General features: G+C 46.7%; 1 long non-coding RNA gene across 1 annotated transcript in view; it reads right to left on the reverse strand.

Annotated features, from left to right (window-relative positions):
* Positions 1-467: 467 nt before the first annotated feature.
* Positions 468-20,753, reverse strand: part of LOC139059115 (uncharacterized) — a 201,021-nt gene continuing 180,735 nt past the window's right edge. The window contains exon 3 of the long non-coding RNA XR_011513928.1: positions 468-867. This is a non-coding gene — a long non-coding RNA (uncharacterized lncRNA). The remainder of the gene's footprint in view (positions 868-20,753) is intronic.

Genomic DNA, 20,753 nt, shown 5'->3' on the forward strand with positions numbered 1-20,753 from the left:
TTTTGTGATTTTAATTTGTTGATGTCTTTCAATATCGACAGTAATGCATAGGCTTCAGCTGAAAAGATAGTTGTTTCCGGATGCAGAACACGACGTTCCGGGAAGGATGGCCTGACTGCAGCATAATAGAGGCTGGCATGCAACTTTGATGCGTCAGTGTAATGTTTCGGGGCAAGCATACTTCGATGTCTACCTCCGGGGCATCCTTTGTTATTTTTACAGTTGACGTGTCACATTCAACAGGCTACCACTGCCATGGGTGTAGCAGCTTCTCTGGAGCCATTAGACGGTTCTCGAGGAGCGGAACACCCTTTCTCACTAAGTTTCATCACACGCAGTGACAAGGGCACTCTCGCTTCCGGTTGATTATTAAACAGTGTTGCACATGTCCCATCGTTTACGGTTAAGTAAGAAGGATCTTGAATGTAATAACCAATGTGGACGAAGCAGCAACTATTGCGAGATAACTTTATTTCACGAAATACATGAATCTATGAAGGCATGGGGGGTTGCTTATCGGCACACGTGCGATGGTATAATAAAGAAGGAACACGCACAGTGGACGGGAAATTACAGTAAATTCATACTGTTATCACACTGACAGTTTGCATTAACTGCCAGGAAATATGGGAAGCGGTTGGATGACCTTTGCAGATGGAGTGGCTATGCTCTTTAGCGCTCTACGTAGAGGCTTGCTGCAGGACTTGTCTTGCAGACACTTGTTTCCAGGCGGATGCGTGGATGATGAACGGGATCCATCATCTTTACAGGGCTTGGCGTAGAAGAATGGTACGCAAGAGCGCCATAGTCTAGTCGTATACGTATAAGGTCCTTTTAGAGGTTCTTGAGGCATTTCCTGCCACTGCCCTGTGTTGTGAGCAACAAAAAGTTAAGAGTGTTCGCTGTTTACAAGCATTTGTTCGGGTACTTTACGTGTAGGAGGAAAGTTAGCTTTTTGTTTAGTGTGATCCCTAAACATTTGTGTTCTGTGATGACAGGTATGTGTAGTCCATGAAGTTCTGCATTGAGGTTTGTGGATAGGCCTTTTTTTACCAATGAAATAAACACAGGTGTGTTAGTTGCGATTAAGCTTAAGTGCATTATGATTGGCCAATCAAGATACTTTTTTTCAGAACAGGCTGAAATATTTGCTTAGAGATTGTGAGGTTGCATATCTAGGATCCTATGTGCAGATAACCTACATATACAAAATAAAACGAACTGCACAGTAGCGATCAGTATGCACAAATAATTCGTTTTTACAATAAAAAGAATACTGCTAAGCCCGCGACCGAGTGGTACCCCAGTTTAGGAATATCAGTATTAAGTTATAAAGATAACACTGCTCAGTGCGTGCTTGCGTTTGTTGAGCGATGCAGCTTGTTATACGATGAAGTACCAACAAACCTGAATTCGCTTGTTTTAGTTTTGAATACACATGACTCGCTTACAGAACAAAATATACCGAAAATGGTGATCTAAGCAAAGGTTGTCGCCTGTTCATCTTTTTTGATAGCACTAATTCTCATCGCTGGTTGAGAAGCCCGAGAATACGCGCTAAGTGCCTCGAAAGGCCAGTCGCGCAGTAATTTTGCGTATATTCGTGGGCTTCTTTCACCCCCCGGAAACACACTTTTATGTGACACCTTTAGAGCCACAGAAAGCTGCTTCTAAAGTTTTTCATATAGCTCTGCAATCTTCTCACTGACATTTTTCATCTAATTAATATATTTAGAAGTTGTTTAATTGATTAATACTGATTATGTAATTAGGTGGAACGCAAAAATAATCTGAGTATCTCCGAACAACGGCAATCACCATTAGATTGGTTCTCTTCAGCTACGTGGCATTTGTAAATCTTTAGATATTGATTTCACAATAATCACAAAACAGGAGTCCGCAAGCTTCCCTTAGAGACATCGACATTTATTGAAGTGATGAAATAGGTTCAACAAGACCCACAAAGATTGTGCCACAAAGCTGTCCATTTGCAGAATGTATAAGCGAGAAAGAAATAGGTGGGTAATATGCAATGGCAAGATTGAAAGTAGTCCAACTATATATGCGGCATAGCTCGATACATGCCGTTCCTGCTAATGACCTGAGAATCCCCTATACCGAAAACAGGCTGCCAAAACCCAAGTTGTATATGTCCAGCAAGGACCGATACAAAGGGAAACTGCTGACCCCTCTTCGAAGAGGAAGAATAGATTACGTTTGGAAATAATCGTGTTCATTATGCGTGCTTGTGCTTGAGCTCCCGCTTTTCCGCTGAAGTCGCATGATAACCACTCATCTGCATCGTGACAAATTCTTACTGCCATTACGTTTCCTCGCTTATAAATGATTCAACCTTGTAAATAAACTCTGCTTACAAGGTTTTCGATTTACGAGCAGTATTAGGGAAAACAATGTAAGCAATCGCAGCGTACTACTGGTACAGGTTTGTTTTCAAGTGATGTCGCCATAGCTTTCACGTAACTAAACGTTACAGGGAAAAGTTTCGAAAGGTCATGAAAGAAACTCTAGAATTGTTATGTAAACAAACATTCATGTAATGCGCTGATACTGCTGCGTGTGTGTTCAACATATTGCTTTGTTTAAGGGGTTCCTGTTATGACATTCATCAGTGATTTCGACTTTGTCCTCTGTTACCACCCTGCACCAGTGCAGGCATTGTTGTTGTGACTGTTTTTACATGCTCCTTGCAAGTGTTCACGATGTGACAGTCTTGTGTGAGAGCTATAACTTAACACAGAATTCTCTTTGTAGTGGTGAAGCCGTGACCCACAACATTGTCTACATAACCCGTGGCCATGGCTGCAGCAGCACGGCGTGTAATCTGGATGGACATGTCAGGTACGCATTAAGTGTACGCCTTCACAAGAGTAGGATCTCGGTATCTTTAGTGGATCAGTTTATCGACATATTATTTAATGCAGCTTGCTAAATAGGCTAAACATTTATGCAACTTTATTCCGCTTGCTGCTTATTTGCGTTTATAGACATTATGCTCGCATTATCTTGTTCTGTATAGAACTATACCCCACATCTCCTGACGTTTAATATTTTTCTCGTATCAGTCGCTTGGCTGCAAGTTCAATTCAAGTTCAATGTTCAACTGTTTCCTATGCTGTAGCATATAGTTTCATATTTTACGTTCTGCTTATGCTACACACGTGCAGTTTTTCTCCATGTAAGAATTCGAAGTGTAGTGGGCCTTATATGTCACAGGTCAAAGCACGCAGTGCGCATACCATTGTTTGACATTGATATTTACAATTATTTCTGTCTTGTCAGAATAACTGCCACTGGCAAATACACATTTGATGAGCTCGAATTTCTTCAAATGAAATAGGAAGGCCATTATTCGTTGTGCTGCAGTCAGTTAAGCAGTGAGGTGTTTTCTGTTAAGCTTGCTCTATTTTCTCTCACTTTCTTCCTATTCTCTTCTTTGCAAGCTGCCCCCATTGATGCTGGTAGGCATTGTAGCAGTTGTGAGTGTGTCAACAGCAGCAATGTGGCAGGTAGTTTGCACACACTACAGGATGCCAACAGACACCCATCACTGTTTTTGTGCATTTCTGAGAACCAGCCATGTCCACTCGGCAATACTTGTGGTGTCCATTTGAATTTGCCGGTCAGTTCACGTAGCTTTTCAGGACAAAATTTACGTAGCGAGGGAAAGGAGACCATACAACATAACCTCGGCTAACAACTGACTCTTTAAGTTGATGGAAGGATTAACAAATGTAGCACTGGTTAATTTGAGAAGGAACGCAGAAGTTGTAATACAACGGTATAAAATCACGATAAACGATGTTTGGATAAAAAAGTAAGTAAATAGGCACAGACTATTATCTAACCTTTGTAATCTAGAAAGGACGCCTTTCTTCATGCGTTGATAATGGGGGCTGGCTGACAATTATTGTTATTTATGTGGTGTGCCTGACTGATTTCTCTCGACAATTTTCCATTATGGGTGAAAACAGATAAACAATCCTAATCAGCCCTGAAGCCCCATTGCGGTATGTGTCGCCGAGTCGGACGAGCATACTGGTCTTTTGAGTAAAAATATGGTGATCTCATGGGTGCATATTTAGGCACCAGCCAGTCCGCCCTGTGTACATTTGACCACATGTGAAAAGAATACAGTACGCTGACTATGACACGTACTGTACAAATTTGGTGCTATCTTAACCAAGCAAGCCTTGCTTGCCCTCTTGCCTTACTCAATTCAATTTTGAACTGTTGTGGATATGCTGCCTTATTTATTTTTTTGCTGGAAATATATGTGCATAGCAGTCCACAAGTGAATTGAGAAAGGCACCGAGGCATTGGAGGCTTGCTTAGTTAAAGATACCCAAAATTTGTCTCGTATCTGACAGGGGTAGTGTAGTCTATCCTTTTGGTCACGTGTATATTTGGTCCAATGTACATTGGGCCTGCAGACTGGCCGGTGTCTCAGCATGCGCCTAAGAGAGCACCGTGATTCACTCAAAGTACCAGTGTGCTCGTCACACTTGACCAAATTGACACGACGAGCTGGGAACACCACATCCAAAAATGAGACGTGTCAGTCAACGCTCATTATGATTGCGTGACAAACAACAACACTCACTAATGACACGGAATAGCAATCACCATGCTTATTTGTTCAATTTTTATGCAAGTTTGTTTATCATGCTTTTATACATTTGCTTTTCAACTTGTGCCCTGCCTCTGAAAGAAGCACTCGGGTGTAAATGATAAATAACACCAGACAAGGTGTGTATTTCTTAATTGAGATATATGCCATCATACCAGAAACGAACACAGGCCTGACATAGTAGGCTTGAAATGTACGAGAACTATGCCGGTAGCTTATGCAAATATTCTATAACGACTGGCACTTGGATGTCTCACGGATGCATTTGGTTGCCCGTACGCGAGCACTCCTATGCTTATTTCCATGCCAAGTAATCCGATAGTGAGAAGATTTTCCAATTCACGCTAGCAATGCACAGACACTGCTGTCCTTTGTCAAGTAGAAACCGATACAGCCAAGTAGTTCACAACAGGTACACACGCCACAGCTGATCCACGTCGCACGTTTGTACAGCCAAGAGTGATTTCTGCTTACTGTAGCTACTGCTGCACCCAAAGGCCACACAGTGGTTCCTCAACAACTTTGTCTGCACCGACATCACATAAACTTTTCACAGAACTAGCTTTAAGATCTCCAAATCGTTCTGCAACAAGTGACAGTGTGTACTTCTGTGGTTGACTGCCAAGTTTTGTTAATTTTCTGCCCTTTCTACCATGCAGGGTGCACGTGAACTCACTTCAAGATGACCCTCCACCTCAAGAACAGCCTCTCCTCAGTGATAATTAGTGAGATTAAATGAAACGAAAATATCGCATCTGCTAACAGAGGGATATTATTTATTATTTTTCCCTTTAATTTAACCTCCTTCTGCATTCAAGGAAGCATTGATATGCCCAATAAATGTTTTTTGCTAACTTTCTTTCGTTGAGTAATGTTTAACATGCAGCTTATGTATGGGCCCACGTACATGTTGTAAAGTGCTGCATCTTCGCTAGACATACATACAAACAGGCTTCATATATCAAGCTACAAAGATGGTCAGGCACACGTAACATCCTTAAATAAGGTCTGATTGCCATTGGGACAGATCAGAAAATGTAACCGCATTTGGTGGCTAATTTCGTTACAGGAGTGCAATGAACACCAGCAATCTAACGTATAAGCTCATTAGAGATTCATTAGGAAAACATGCGAAAGTCGCAAGAAAACTGCTCCAGTGCGCACCTTAGGAAGACATTTCATGCTCACAAGATAACACTCGCCAAGAATTCAACAGAAAGACGGTGGCCAATACGTTATAGAATGACCTTAGGAATACATCAGAAAATTGCAAAGAAACTCATCAGAAAGTCTAATGGCTGTTATGTCAAAACTCATGAGACTTTCATGTGAAACTCATCTCATATTTTCTTAAGGGTAGCTTCACTAAACGTAAGCACACCTGCGACTTAATTTCAGCAACAGTACAAAAGCCCTGCATGCGCTTAGGAAACATTCGGCATTAACACCTCAAGGGTGAAGCACATACAGCGATAGCAAGATTTAGAATTTCGCTTGAAAGTTGTGCGTCCCAGTGTGACCATGGAAAGATTTCGCTTGACGTTTACTCTCCGCACACACCGCTTAGACCAGCATAGGCAGCAACACGTAGTGCTATATACACAGTCACTCTGCATGCCAGGAGCGGAAGCCAGACCGATACCCTGGCTCCTGCAGAACCGATAGCGCAAAATGTGTAGGTGCGTCGACTTGGCTTCGTCGTTTTACAGTGGAGCTGTACATGCCTAGCTACCATAAAATTTTCCTATCTGCCCACAAAAAGTAGCATCAATACTTTTTGTGGGCAGATCATGCCTCGTAAGCACTAATATCCTCGTGAGCAAGCAAAACATACAATGGCTCATAGCCCTGTAAGGCAGAGACTACAAGCAATCAGCAAACTGAAAGGACCAGTGCTTACATTCTTCCTAATCGCGCATGCTACGTACAAAACAGCACGTCGAAAGCTGTCATCATCAATGGCTCATACCACCGTAAGCAAGTAAAAAAATTAATGTCTCATAGCCCCGTGTAAGGTTCATGGGTGCTCACTGTGCCTGGTTTAGTTGCGATGACACTACCTATGTGGTCGCTGTCGGTGATTTCAATGTGGATGTGTCCGGACCGAAAAGGGAGTGCTTTACGCGTTCCGTGTTGCAGACATATCGCTTGCGATGCCACACCGATCCGGCCCAACCGAGCACCCTGCGGCGTATGTGCATCAATTTTACACTAACAAAGAACGTGTTTCAAGTTGCGAATGTGCCGGTTAGTGTATATCATAGCAACCACAAAGCCATTGTGACTACCGTTATAAAGTGACAATGGGTGATGCCAATGAAGTCTTTACCACAGGTTTTTTTACCACGATGTTTACAGCTCCACTGCTCATCCACTTTCGCAGGATGGAATGACCTTGATTTTTTTATTTTTCAGTTAAACGCACTGCGCATCTCTAGAGGCCTTCTAACCCTCTATTTACGCACGGCTATCCTGCTATCCTGGTATCAACGGCTATTTACGCATTCGCCGTTGATACCAGGGCAGCACGATGGTGGCTATAGTCGGTAGCAGCCTCAGAATGAAAAGTTCGTATGTGCACTGTCCAACTCAAAAACAATTTGCATAGATGGCTCAGCCAATTGGTTGTATTTGAATCCTTGGAGTGAAGCGCATTTCCATGCTTAAAACGTCTATTTTCATCGCATTGTGTTATTTTCATCGTCTTTGTGTTATGATAAAACCTGAACCTCTTAGCACACTTTACGCCAGATCCTGGTATCACTGCTCAGCCAAAGGTAATATTTAAGTTGGCAACAACGAGAACTTGTATTTCGATTGTCCTAGCATATAGATCAGCACTGAAATTTCATGGCTCCTTTGTTATCACTTTACCTCCCCCTCCCCTCTTTCCCCAGCGTAGGGTAGCAAACCGGATCTTCCCCTCTGGTTAACATCCCTCCTTTCCCCTTTCCTCTGTCTCTCTCTCTCTATCTCACATGGCTCACGTCTTCCAAAATGGTGGATACTTATAATTGCTTTGAGGTTTCCCGAAAGAACACGTATTATATTCCAGACGCGCTTTCAAGTCTGGCGAAAAAGACGACACACATCCAGCATTTGCCCTATCTTCTGAGGCAGCAGGCCCACTGCTGAAATCCACGTACCATACATTTATGAATTATCGCTCCTGAGCAGAGAATTATGCGCTAAAATACTCATTTCAGCAGCCTGTCCGTTTGCCTGCATTGATTTAAACTAGACAAAACGTTTTTGATGGCTTCTTTCATTGCCTTTTCCTCCCAACTTTCACATCATGACTGATCACCGCTGTTCAGGAGTCAGTAGACTGCGCTACACAGTTACAGTGCAGTCTACGTTATTAGTAATATGCTGCCCCCCCCGTATTATTTTGTTATTTGTCGAATAAACAAACGAAACTACTATTATATATGCACAACACGAAAATCCGTTTTTCTGAGGGGCTACAAGGTGTGTAGTATTAAAGCACGTAGCACACTGATCCAATTTTCCGTTGTCTCTTGAGAGCGGTTACTGGAAAAATGTTATGCCTTAGATTGCCCTTCCGTTGGGGCCAAATTTGCATATGTAGAACACAGTAAACAGTGTTAGACGAGATAGAGAAGTACAATGAGAACCAGTTACGAGCTATAAGTTCACTTTCTTGTGTAGCTCGTATTTGCGTCTGCCTAATTGGAGAGACCGCATTTTGCATTACTTCTCTCTTAATTTATTATCATATCCCTTGCATCTAGTGGCTGATCCATGAGATGTCAACGGCGTCGTAGCCAGCGACAAAGGGCGCAATACCGGGAATTGACATGCGTAACTACGACCTACAGTCCAGTGTTTAACGATCTGTCGATAAAAAATGTCACGGAATGTTTAAAGCAGGCACGTAACCGAAAGGAGGGGGGGCGGCGCCCCCCCTCCCCTATTCATCTACGCCATCACTCCTCAGGCACATTTTTAAAGCGTGGACAGTCAACATTTAAAGTCAACATTTAAAGTCAACATTTCGCTGCCTTTTATTTAACGCATGCTTCACCTTTACCGCGGGTCGGCCTGGCGTTGCACTACTTTCGGGATTGGCCCACGTATGGGGGTGCTTAACGCCTGCTTCACCTCCGAAGCGGGTCGGTCCCTTATTGCACTATCTTCAGGCCGTCCCGCACCGGAGGTGAAACACTTTGCTTTTCGTTTGAGAACTTTGACTGTCGTCAGCTTTCGCTGCCATTCCATCTCCACAGAGTGGAATGGTTGTCAATTTTTTCACTCCTTTTGGATGGCGGTAGTTATCGGCATCACGTGGGGTGTGGAGGCCAGTTTTCTCATCGATTCGGTGCCCACGCGATTAACTCAAGGTGAATTCAGTTGTCACCATGTATTGCAGCAGGCAGGGCATACTTTATTTTTTTAAATTATATTTTTTTTTATTTATAATGCCCAACACAATTTTTATGTCACCATCTATTAAACAATCACGCGCATCACTGTTGCTTCGTTAGTTCAACCTTCTTTGTTTAGATTGATGTCAGGGGCCAGGAAAGGGATTCGGTTCGTAGTCAGCTGGTCTGTATGCTCGTGGCACAAGTTGTGGCCAGAGAAAACGCCAGTTGCCTTTAACTTTACCTCTTGCTTCATTATTTCCTCAAGTGACGGCTCGCCGCGACGCTGGCAGATCCTCGGGACCATATATCAGCAATATGGGTTAGATAAGGTGGAAAAGAAAATATTGCAAAACAGTGTCCCTCATCAGACCCTGGAATAACCGTTGAAATCATAACCAATATTACTGTCACCCGTTACCTCGTCTGGTTTTTCCCTAATTGTACTGCACTTTCCGTGCAAAATTGGCAACTGGGAACAAGACTCGCAAAGAGATGAGAACTTAAGCGATCTACTAAGGGAGAAAGCCAAGGCAACAGCCAAACAGGGACGAAAAGCGAAAATTGTTTGTGAAGATATTTATGGATAAACATTTGTTTATTTGAAAAGGAAGTAGAGAAAACGCCACCGGAAGTGGAGAATAATTCCATGTGTTTTGAATGACGCTACTACAGTTGTCAATCGAGCCGCCTGACGTAACCACTTCCCTGCTGTGCTAATGGAGGTGTTTTCCTAACCTTCTGCGGTGGGCGCAGTACGTCTAGAACCGCACTATCCTGCTCTCTACGCGGTTGTATGGGATTGGTGGCCGCACATCTTTACGCAACTTCCCAAATAACAACGTGAGTCGGTTTTGGCACTTGGTAGCGCAGTAAACAAGATGGTGGTGGTGGTAACAACTTTATTAATAATCCGGCAAATTCGTGGCCTGGGCCTAGGCCGCCCCCGAGGAGGTCCGGAGATCCTGTCTCCTCGCCGCCTCACGGGCTAAACAAGGGATCAAAAAAAAAATGATTGTTCAGCAAATATACATTTCTCTACTGTTATTCCAGAGCTAAATCAAAAAACGCTACTGGAAATCTTTATTTTCCATTTTCGCTCGTTAACTTGTTCTTGGCAAGGTTCTTCCTGCACATCTTTCATGCGCGAGTCCATTCGATGTGGTTCTTTGTTTGCGAAGTAAGGAAGAGGTGGATCTCACAGGCGTACCTGTGAGATACACGTTATTTCAATTCTCTTTTGCGAGTTTACGTGTCTTCATGGCGAATGGTGGACATTATTCCCATTTGTACTAGTAAAAGTACCCTCCCCCTCATTTGCATTGAAAAGTTGCCTTGAATTGCCCCCCTCCCCCGAAAAAAAAATCCTGCGTACGTGCCTAATTTAAAGAATCCCTAAATATCGTCACAAGTTTACCACATATCCAAGTTTGTACCAAAAGCCCTGGATATAGACATAATTGCATAGAGTAGGCATCACAGTCCAAAGTTAAAGCGCACGTGCACAATGTTTTACAGCGGAGCTGTAAAGGGCTAGTTCCCCCAGGATCGTGTCCCCGTGTAGACACAAGACTATCGTCATCAGAATTGGCTCCAGCATCGTCGTCTTCTTCCACAGCTGGCTCGTTGGCGCCCTTCGGCGCTACCACGCGAAGGTGCTCGTGCCGTTGCTCCCGCATTCGTCGTCGTCATAAATAAATAAATTCATTAATTAAGAAACATAAGGAGGTAGCCAATTTTACAGCGAAGCTCTTAAGGGCTACTTCCTCAGGATCGTGTCATCATCATCATAAAGAACTGGCTGTGGCTTAGCTAAGGTTAAGCCCAGGATGCGAAGCATACTAGCCTTTATTTTAACGCGACAGCGTTAAGGAGCTCGTGTCGCAGAAAAGCCGGTGTCGTCGGCGTCGGCTCAGGCGTGCGGCGCTTGCTCAGGCGCACATTTCGTTGTCGCGCCGAACGCTGCGTTGCTCGACGCTCACCGCGTCCGATGCGGGGCGCGTAGTCGCTGCGCCGTAGCAAAGCCACCTAGAAACAGTCTCTGTAGCACGCCGCAACCTTCGCTTCTCATTCCAACGGTCAGCTCTGTCTCCAGGAGGCATCTCACCTCGTGTGTCTAGCAGAGGCAAGCGCAGCTGCTTATATACCGCCGCGACGCCGCGAGCGACGGCGCGAGTTGGAGCCCCGTTTCTCCTCTGTTGTGACGTCGCGGTGTCACGTGGTATTGAAGGCGACACCGCCGTGCCTGAGGAGCTGAGTTGAGCTCTAGTAATATGCTTCGCATAAAACTTTATTGTAAGACTGAGGAGTTTGGAGCACGCAGGCTCCTGGGCCCCCGCACGACCCCACTGCACTCAAGCGTTTATGTTGCTTCGCTCCATAACGCTGGCAGCCCGATCAGTAGCCATGGTCTGCACGACCAGGTCTCCAGAGCGCAGCAGGGTCTCCCAGTCCTCCCAGGTCTTCAGGTGCGCGAGGCCCCGCGGGGGAGGATCCGCCGGACAATAAGAAAGGAGGTGGAGAGCAGAAGCGCGAGGTTCGAGACAGAGATTACATGCTGATGTGAGGAAAAGTGGGTGATAGTGAGAAAGAGTCAGAGGAGGTGGGAGAGTGTGAGTTTGTAATCGGCGCCAAAGGGTTGCTTGTCGATTGCTAAGGGATTTGTGCGGTGCGGGGTACAGCTGACGCGCCGCCTTGGAGGCATTCGTCAGCTCGTTGAAAGTGTGCGCGCGCTCCTTCGTGAATCCCGGATCGGAGGCCGCAAGAGCCCGGTTTAAAGAACCTCGGGCTAAGAGGTTGGCGGCCTCGTTACCAGGATTCCCGCAGTGCGCGGGCACCCAAATCAGCTCCACATGACGGGGCGGGGGTGCAACGGGCGAGTCCCATGTGCAGACAAAAAACCCCATATGTGGGATGATCCGGAAGATAGTGCAATACCGGCCCGACCCGAAGCGGAGGTGAAGCAGGCGTTAAGCACTCCCCATACGTGGGCCGATCCCGAAGATAGTGTGATGCCAGGCCGACCCGAAGCGGAGGTGAAGCAGGCGTTAAGCATTCCTGATACGTGCGCCGATCCCGAATACTGTGCATTGCCGGGCCGACCAGCGGCGGAAATGCAGTTCGCCATTAGGGGCCCACATACAGAGCTTCGCTGGTCATCCTTCTTCACAGAGTGGAAGGACACTGAGATATTTTTCGATGGAGCTTACATTGCCTTCTCTGATTGTCTCCGACTTTGGATGCTATCATAATAATATCAAGCGTTAATCGACCACGGAAAGGGCCAAGTAGCCAGCTGCTTCTAAATACCTATTTCAGGCGGATTGACAATGGAGCCGACTATACCAGCTCTACTAACATACGCTATCTTTAAAGCGAAGCTGAAAGGTTTTCCAGAAAAAATTGAGTTAAGAGCTGTACGTCATGGCTTTCAACCTTCCGAATTCGAATATCGCACCGAAATTGAGCGAAAGAAGCGCTAACAGATTTTATTTCGACGAAAAGTGCAGCAGCAGACTCGGGGCAGCTCGCGCACCTTGTTTCCGCCTGTGATTGGTCGCCCGGGCGCCTCGTGACGTCAGCAGTGGTGTTCGTCCGGACCGACCGCTGCCGCTACACGTGAAGCACGGTGCCAGGTAGTTTGGTGCTGCTTTGTCGAGACGGTAATGGAAAATTTCGAGAGCTTGCGTTTCTCTTAGGAGTTCGGCGTTAAGTCCAAACCCCACGAGAGCGATTCTGCGCGCGACGGCGACGGCTCCGAGCTACGAAACAGGCCGTCGCTTGTACAGATCACTCGGTGTTGTCGCTCGATCGCTCATTTCTAGAAATCTAGAACTCGTCACTCGAAAGTACTATGAGCGATTAGCCAATAGCGCGAAGCCGAAACTGGATGTACATAACTCAAATACTACTTATTGTCGCACGGAACGAGCAAACTATCGAATTTTGCACCTGCAAGAATAAGAACCTAGTGCAAGACCTTCAGAAACATTTTGGTCTCCTTTTTACAGTAAAATACATCAACTTAAAAAAGCACGCTTTACGCTAGTTTCGGCGCATATATTGCTGCCCTCATACCAGGAAGTTGTCGCTCAAAGCCATCGCTCGCATGGAGTTCGGCTTGTAGGCGACCAGTAATCCGAAAGCCATCTCCATCACCTCGCTTGTCGCTGTCGCGTGCAAGATCGCTTGTATGGGGTTTATACTTTACTCCCTACATGTATACGAGCCGATTGCGAAGAGCCAGCCTCTCCAGGAAGCAAAAAAATGCTGATGCGAGCAGTGCTTTCGACGCGAACGAAGGCGAAGTGTTAGCATCTCCTCGTGTTGGAAATGTTCTTTAGTGAGTATGTTTTTGGTAAGCTGCACTCAGCGATCCAGTGAGTTCGTTTCCGGGCAAACAACTGTAGTGTTATGTTCCTGCATGCCTCCTCGTAGAACGTAAGCGGTGATGCTATCTTCTGCATTTGTGCGCTGCCCCAAAGCTGTCGGCAATCTACACAGATGGTTTAAATGCGGGAAAAGCTTACCGCCTCTTGTAACACGTGTAATGTAGAACCTTCATCAGTGCGCCATCCGCACGCTACTCATAACCGGCGAATTCCGTCGGCTACGTGAAATGGTCGGTTTCTTTATGTGCGCGAGAGAAGGGGGAACGCAGCGTGCTGGCGTGAGCCGGCTTTCCAACACATGCAAACTTTACACTTGCACTGCGTTATGGTAGCTGCATGCAGGCTGTGGACGAAACCTGCGTCAAAGGTGGGAGATAAACATGCGCCTTCCGTATAACGTGCTAACACGAAGGAGAACCCAAAGCACACATTACCCGCCGTGGCTGCTCAGTGGCTATGGTGTTGTGCTGCTGAGCACGAGGTCGCGGGATCGAATCCCGGCCGCTTCAGCCGCATTTCGATGGGGGCGAAATGCTAAAACACCGATTGTACTTAGATTTAGGTGCATGTTAAAGAACTCCAGGTGGTCGAAATTTCCGGAGTCCTCCACTACGGCGTGCCTCATAATCAGAAAGTGGTTTTGGCACGTTAAACCCCATAATTTAATTTTTTTAAAGCACACATTACTGATAAACTCTGGTAGTAATCGCCGTCACGGAAGTGGTTAGAGCACAGCACTGTTGTTCTTGAGCGCTTAAAATTCTTTCGCTTTACAGCAGGCTCACACTTACACTCTAAGAAAAATCCCGGGGAAAACGGGAGTAACTGCGCCGTTAGTCCTAAAAAGGGCGCTTTCGTCCCTCAAAGGACTAACTGCATGAATGTGCGTGCCGTGTGCAAATTTTGGAGAGTAAGTGTTTAGTCCCTGCTCGGAAAGAGAGCAATGGGAGGACGAACGGCAACAGTTACTCCCCAGGCACTTCGCTGTTTTCGTCCGTGTCATGGAGGGATGCGGCGAGAACGGTATTGTCCATAAATTGTGAATGGTTCGAAGTTCGTGCATTGTCTATTGAACTACATGCAAAGCAGCACCTTGCCTCTGCGTGAGAAAATTACGTGAAACTTAATACTGGAATGTGAAGAGGCATGCCCTTCGTGCGCACCCCATAAATGAGCGATACACATTAAACGCGCAAGTCATTGATAGACGGCTAGATTTTCTTGGTCAATAGTACCTAAGTTCCTTTCGTTCCAAGGAGGTTGCGAACTGAAGCGATGTGTAGCTCAAACGGCACACGCTAAGTGACAGAGAAATTACCCTTCTCTGTCGTCTTCGGTTACCCGTTTGAGCTCGCTACACGTATATATGGCATAGTGCCTCAGTTTAAATCACCTTAAGAATACTCGGGCTGATTTCTTTTCGCAGTCGCTTATGGTTGCAAGTACACTCAACGTTAGACTCTCACTTCATAGCTGGCACAAAATACGGAGTCACTTTTATATTGCCGCACTTGCATTCCCATGCTTAACCTTGTCTAAATATGCCGTCTTGTCAACCAAGCGGCGTGGTGAAGTGGTTAGAGTACGTGACTTGTGAGTGAGAGGACGTGAGTTCGAATCCTGCTCTCAGGCACATTTTTCTTTTCAGCTCATTAATTTTTTTTATTAGGGTATAAATGCCTAATTTAATTAATTCCACCTTTGCGGAGCATCGGAACGAATTACCGTTACTCCCTTGAGGACCATCGGGCAGGGGCAACTGTTAGTCCCCCAAGGAGTAAGCGCATGAGGAGTAACAGTTCATCCCGTGTCAGTTCGTCCCCAAAAGGACTAATGGTTGTGGCAAATCAGTTAGTCCCCAAAAGGACTAACCTCCCTACCCCTTTTAGTCCTTTTTTTCTTAGAGTGTAGCTGAAAGCTTCTCGCGGCAAGTAATGGAAGAAAGCATCGTCGCGGCCGCTGGTTTTCATGCAACTGTAGGCTGCACAGAACACCGGCATTGTCGGCCGAACATTTCAATTGATGGTGCGCACATTAACTACCACTCTACATAGACACAAACAAAGGAATGCAGGGTCGAGCGAAGCAGCTTATGACGGCGCGCACACAGCAACAAGCACGGTCAGGTACGGCCGCGGAGACTGCGAAGAAACGGAACACCAGTGCTGACGTCTCTACGCCGCAGTTTCCGGTCTCCGTTCGCATCGTCAGCGTCAGCAGCAGCGCGCTGCGCTCGACGGGGGGCGGAGCGACAGCGCAATTTTAACCGACGATTACATCGTTCCTAAGTAAAAAAATCCACCCCAAAATTTTACCTGCATGGTTTATACGCTACCCGCATAAGTATATGAGCGTCTTATGGAATTCGACAGACTCTTCAGTTTCCCTTTAAAAGCTTCCGAACGTAATGAACTACGGAAAGGGCCAACTGGCCAGCTGCTTTTAAGTGCCGACTTCACGCGTACTGGCAATTGCTTACATTTAATTGCTTGGTTGCTAGCGTAATAATATCAAGCGCTAATCAACTACGGAAAGGGATAAGTAGGCAGCTGCATCCAACTGTCAACCAGTGCACGACTGCCAATGGAGCCAATGTCACCTTGCAGTGAATTCTTTGGTTGCTATCGTAACAAAGTGAAGCGTTGAGTAGTGCATAGCAGGCCTGCCAATAGAGCCAACTGTACAGCTTGCAGTGATTTCTTGGCTTGTCACCGACTTTGGCTGCTATCGCAACAATGGGAAGTTTTTCGGAGACCACGGTTCGTTGCAATGGAGCCAACTGTACCAGCACTGCTAACATACGCTATCTTTAAAACCCTCCGTACGTGCTCTGGTTTCATTGCAGACTTAGATCGCCTATCTAAATCGAATTTCTGGCAACCATGAATTAAATAACTAGCAATAAAATTCTTCCTGTTTACTGCATAACCTCTAGGCTAATATCCCCACGCACAAGGGCTGGAACTGCGCTGCACACATGTTTATTACTAACGGGTACAAAGAAAACCTGTTGGGTTGTTGAGGTGGACTCATTACTGAAGAAGAAAAAATGGCTGTGGCTTAGCTAAGGTTAAGCCCAGGATGCGAAGCATACTAGCCTTTATTTTAGTTGTTGAACCACTGTTTAGCCTGGTGAACTGCTGTTGCTTGGCTATATTTGGTTCGGCTAGACGAAGAAACAACTCATGCGTTACTCTGCTTCGCCTTCAAGAGTGGAACGCGACAGCGTTCCCGTCGACCCGCCAAGGGGTGTAGGACAATGGGCTACGGCGCAGCGACTACGCGCCCCGCATTGGATGCGGTGAGCGTCGAGCAACGCAGCGTTCGGCGCGGCAACGAAATGTGCGCCTGAGCAACCGACGCACGCCTGAGCCTTAGAAACAGCTCGTTTCTAAGGCAACACCGCATTCACAAGAGGCGCTTTTGTACCGCTTTGAAGCATCGTACTCGTGGCTCAGTGGTAGCGTCTCCGTCTCACACTCCGGAGACCCTGGTTCGATTCCCACCCAGCCCATCTTGCAAGAGTTGAGCCAAAGCCACCTAAAACAGTCTCTGTAGCACGCCGCAACCTTCGCTGCTCATTCCAACGAGCAGCTCTGTCTCCAGGAGGCATCTCACCTCGTGAGCGTCTAGCAGAGGCAAGCGCAGCTGCTTATATACCGCCGCGACGCCGCGAGCGACGGCGCGAGTTGGAGCCCCGTTTCTCCTCTGTCGTGACGTCACGGTGTCACGTGGTATTGAAGGCGACACCGCCGCGCCTGAGGAGCTGGGTTGAGCTCTAGTAATATGCTTCGCATAAAACAGCAGGCAGGCTCAAATCCAGTGGTCATCTACGTAAAGCGAAGGTTTCTTGGTGTGAGTGACCCATAAACCATATGTGTGTATATATGAAATTTGGTCTTGTACGTATATATACCAGTATTAAAGAGCAGCATGATAAATGAAGAAAAGATTTTATTTGCAGTGAAATATAGACAAGCTGGATATTAAAAACACCTATCTACGTCCAGTGTATCATACCTATACTATTTGTTTAAAATTTCAGTGGTGATCTATAAGTGTGTTGCGCTCGTGGTGTATTAAAGCGAAGCTGTATAGCTCTACCGTCCAAGAAAATTTTCGTGTCGTAAGCAAAAAAACTCCCTATACATGGACCGATCCAGAAGATGGTGCAATACTGCCCCAACCCGCGGTGGAGGTGAAGCAGGCGTTAAGCACTCTCCATGCGTGAGCCGATCCCAAAGATAGTGCAATGCCGGGCCGAAAAGCGGTGGAGGTGAAACAGGCTATAAGCACTGTCCATGCGTGAGCCGATCCCGAAGATAGTGAAATACCGGCCCGACCCGCGGTGGAGGTGAAGCAGGTGTTAAGCAATCTCCATGCGTGAGCCGATCCCAAAGATAGCACAATGCCCCGGGCCGAACCGCGGTGGAGGCGTTAAGCATTCTCCATGCGTGAGCCGATCCCGAAGATAGTGCAATGCCGACACGACCCGCGGTGGAGGTGAAGCAGGCGTTAAGCATAATCCTGCGTCCAGAAATTGCACTTCACAATCAGCAAATACAGAGGGAGGAGCGCTAACACATACACGCCCTTTCTTCTTTATAACATACGCCTCGAACAAACAGCTCCCGCGCACGACGATCCCTATCACGGTTTAAATTTTTCGTTTTTTTTTTCTAGAAGAGGAACGCACACTTTCTATGTATCCTTGTTTACAAGCCCTGCAATGTTTTGCTGCGTGGGAATGCTCGTCAGATTACCGAATCGTAAAACGTTCTTTTGAACGGGTATTAGAGAGTTTTAGTACTGCGCCATGACGATACGTACGCAGCACGCAAGCGATTGGGAACGTAGGAGCGCGTGTCGCGCTTTTAATACTGCGAAATGCCCACGTACGTAAGCAGGCGAGCGTTATAGACGCCGGGCGCGTCGGAGCGCATTGGCCGCGTCCGCCAGTACATCGAACCGTCGGTCGAACTAAAGGCTGTTGATCTCGCTAACGTGATGTAACGTGTGGGTGCATTCCCACTTCGTGGAACTATATACAGGCCTTTAAGAGACTCTACCTTTAATACATATGAAATACACGAATCATATCGAGAAAAAAAAGTGGCTGTGGCTTAGGTAAGGTTAAGCCCAGGATGCGAAGCATACTAGCCTTTATTTTAGTTGTTGAACCACTGTTTAGCCTGGTGAACTGCTGGTGCTTGGCTATATTTGGTTCGGCTAGACGAAGAAACAACTCATGCATTACTGCTTCGCCTTCAAGAGTGGAACGCGACAGCGTTCCCGTCGACCCGCCAAGGGGTGTAAGACAATGGGCTACAGGGCAGCGACTACGCGCCCCGCTTTGGACGCGGTGAGCGTCGAGCAAAGCAGCGTTCGGCGCGGCAACGAAATGTGCGCCTGAGCAACCGACGCACGCCTGAGCCTTAGAAACAGCTCGTTTCTAAGGCAACACCGCATTCACAAGAGGCGCTTTTGTACCGCTTTGAAGCATCGTACTCGTGGCTCAGTGGTAGCGTCTCCGTCTCACACTCCGGAGACCCTGGTTCGATTCCCACCCAGCCCATCTTGCAAGAGTTGAGCCAAAGCCACCTAAAACAGTCTCTGTAGCACGCCGCAACCTTCGCTGCTCATTCCAACGAGCAGCTCTGTCTCCAGGAGGCATCTCACCTCGTGAGCGTCTAGCAGAGGCAAGCGCAGCTGCTTATATACCGCCGCGACGCCGCGAGCGACGGCGCGAGTTGGAGCCCCGTTTCTCCTCTGTCGTGACGTCACGGTGTCACGTGGTATTGAAGGCGACACCGCCGCGCCTGAGGAGCTGGGTTGAGCTCTAGTAATATGCTTCGCATAAAACAGCAGGCAGGCTCAAATCCAGTGGTCATCTACGTAAAGCGAAGCTTTCTTGGTGTGAGTGACCCATAAACCATATGTGTGTATATATGAAATTTGGTCTTGTACGTATATATACCAGTATTAAAGAGCAGCATGATAAATGAAGAAAAGATTTTATTTGCAGTGAAATATAGACAAGCTGGATATTAAAAACACCTATCTACGTCCAGTGTATCATACCTATACTATTTGTTTAAAATTTCAGTGGTGATCTATAAGTGTGTTGCGCTCGTGGTGTATTAAAGCGAAGCTGTATAGCTCTACCGTCCAAGAAAATTTTCGTGTCGTAAGCAAAAAAACTCCCTATACATGGACCGATCCAGAAGATGGTGCAATACTGCCCCAACCCGCGGTGGAGGTGAAGCAGGCGTTAAGCACTCTCCATGCGTGAGCCGATCCCAAAGATAGTGCAATGCCGGGCCGAAAAGCGGTGGAGGTGAAACAGGCTATAAGCACTGTCCATGCGTGAGCCGATCCCGAAGATAGTGAAATACCGGCCCGACCCGCGGTGGAGGTGAAGCAGGTGTTAAGCAATCTCCATGCGTGAGCCGATCCCAAAGATAGCACAATGCCCCGGGCCGAACCGCGGTGGAGGCGTTAAGCATTCTCCATGCGTGAGCCGATCCCGAAGATAGTGCAATGCCGACACGACCCGCGGTGGAGGTGAAGCAGGCGTTAAGCATAATCCTGCGTCCAGAAATTGCACTTCACAATCAGCAAATACAGAGGGAGGAGCGCTAACACATACACGCCCTTTCTTCTTTATAACATACGCCTCGAACAAACAGCTCCCGCGTACGACGATCCCTATCACGGTTTAAATTTTTCGTTTTTTTTTTCTGGAAGAGGAACGCACACTTTCTATGTATCCTTGTTTACAAGCCCTGCAATGTTTTGCTGCGTGGGAATGCTCGTCAGATTACCGAATCGTAAAACGTTCTTTTGAACGGGTATTAGAGAGTTTTAGTACTGCGCCATGACGATACGTACGCATCACGCAAGCGATTGGGAACGTAGGAGCGCGTGTCGCGCTTTTAATACTGCGAAATGCCCACGTACGTAAGCAGGCGAGCGTTATAGACGCCGGGCGCGTCGGAGCGCATTGGCCGCGTCCGCCAGTACATCGAACCGTCGGTCGAACTAAAGGCTGTTGATCTCGCTAACGTGATGTAACGTGTGGGTGCATTCCCACTTCGTGGAACTATATATAGGCCTTTAAGAGACTCTACCTTTAATACATATGAAATACACGAATCATATCGAGAAAAAAAAGTGGCTGTGGCTTAGGTAAGGTTAAGCCCAGGATGCGAAGCATACTAGCCTTTATTTTAGTTGTTGAACCACTGTTTAGCCTGGTGAACTGCTGGTGCTTGGCTATATTTGGTTCGGCTAGACGAAGAAACAACTCATGCATTACTGCTTCGC

Source organism: Dermacentor albipictus, chromosome 4 (assembly GCF_038994185.2).
Source record: "Dermacentor albipictus isolate Rhodes 1998 colony chromosome 4, USDA_Dalb.pri_finalv2, whole genome shotgun sequence".
Lineage (NCBI taxonomy): Eukaryota > Metazoa > Arthropoda > Arachnida > Ixodida > Ixodidae > Dermacentor > Dermacentor albipictus.